Raw genomic sequence first — 1,783 nt, forward strand, 5'->3', positions numbered from 1 at the left:
CGGTAGAGCTTCAAAGACCTGTTGATGAATTAAACTCAATTTAGCAGTCAGATCATAAAGATAGTCAATCAACATTGGGTATTCAAGACTATCAAATGCCTTAGGCCTCGGAACTCCCCAAATGTTCGCAGGACGGCCGAACACAATCTCATATGGGCTAAGCCCTACTCAAGAGTGCACAGTCGCCCTGGTCGACAAGAGAGCTAGAGGCAGTGCATCGGGCCATGACAGACCAGTCGTGGCTTGAATTTTAGCAAGTTTCAGTTTCAGAGTGCCATTGTACCCTTCCACTAAACCTGCTGACTGGGGATGATTGGCGCTATGGAATTTCTGCCGTATTCCAAGGCCCTTACACACACTCTTCATCACACTCCCCACAAACTCACTTCCATTATCCGACCATACAATCCGTGGCATTCCATACCGAGGAAAGTATTCCTTCAGTAGGACTTTCGCTGTGGACAGAGCAGTATTATCTTTAAGAGGGTAGGCCTCAATCCATCTGGAGAACGCGCAAACCACAACCAAAACATATTTCAGGTTATTGCATCTCTCCATATGGATGAAGTCCAATTGGATAACTTCAAAGGGACAAGTAGGAGCAAAATGACCAGGTGGAGTGGGGGTGCCCTTGCCAGGATTATACATCAAGCATACCATACAATTCTTAACCACTCTTTCAGCACACTTAGCAATCCCATCATTCTTCCATACAGGAGACAACAACTTACATATACCTTTCGCGCTAATATGTAACAAGCCGTGAGCCATAGTCACAACGGCTAGCACATATGCATCCGGTAACATCCACCTCTGACATTCTGACAAATAAACCCAACATCCATGCGCATCTAACTTTCCCGTGCTTTCTTTCCACTTAGTCTTTTCAATCTTGGTAGCCTCATTCTGAATTGCTTTCACGCTCTCAACAGTGTCTTCACACATACCAGTCTCCCTCGGCCATCTCACTGAACTCATAACATACATTCGTGTTGTCAAATCCTTAGCCGTTTCCTTAGCAATCTCATCCGCAAACACGTTGCCACGACCAACATCATCCGTAACCTTTCGGTGCGCGCTGCATTTAATGATTGCCACCTGCTTAGGCAATGTAAGTGCATCCAAAAGATCGTTCACGAGCTGTCCGTGTTGGATCTTCGTGCCATGCGATGTCATAAATCCTCTTTCTCTCCACAGTCGACAAAAGCTATGAGCTACGCCAAATGCATATTGACTATCCGTAAACACATTCACTCGCTTTCCTTTAGACAAAACACACGCTCTCGTTAACGCAATCAACTCTGCCGCTTGCGCTGAATTCTGACTCAATCTCGCAGTTTCCACCACCGTACTCAACGTCACTACAGCATACGCAGTCGTCACATCACCATTCGGCAACTTGAAACACGAACCATCAACATACAGAGTACCATCGGGATCTGCCAATGGAGTGTTTTTTAGGTCAACACGACCCTTCGTTTCTTCTTCAGTTCTTAGATAACAATCATGTGGTGCTACATCTTCTGATTCCATATTAATCGGCAACAATGTCGCCGGATTCAGCACATTACAACGCTTTATTTGTATATGACTTGCCAAAAGTGTCAACTCGTAACCAGACAACCTTGCGCTCGTCAAATGTTGGGTCTTCGTTCGATTCAAGAGAGTGTCAACTGCATGTGGAACCATCACCGTAAGCATATTATCCATGACCAGGCCTGCAGATTGCTGAATGGACACCGCAGCTGCCGCTGTCGCTCTTAGACAACTCGGCAATGCTCTA

The sequence above is a fragment of the Lissotriton vulgaris genome, chromosome 3_1 (genome assembly GCF_964263255.1).
Source record: "Lissotriton vulgaris chromosome 3_1, aLisVul1.2, whole genome shotgun sequence".
In the NCBI taxonomy this organism is placed as follows: Eukaryota; Metazoa; Chordata; class Amphibia; order Caudata; family Salamandridae; genus Lissotriton; species Lissotriton vulgaris.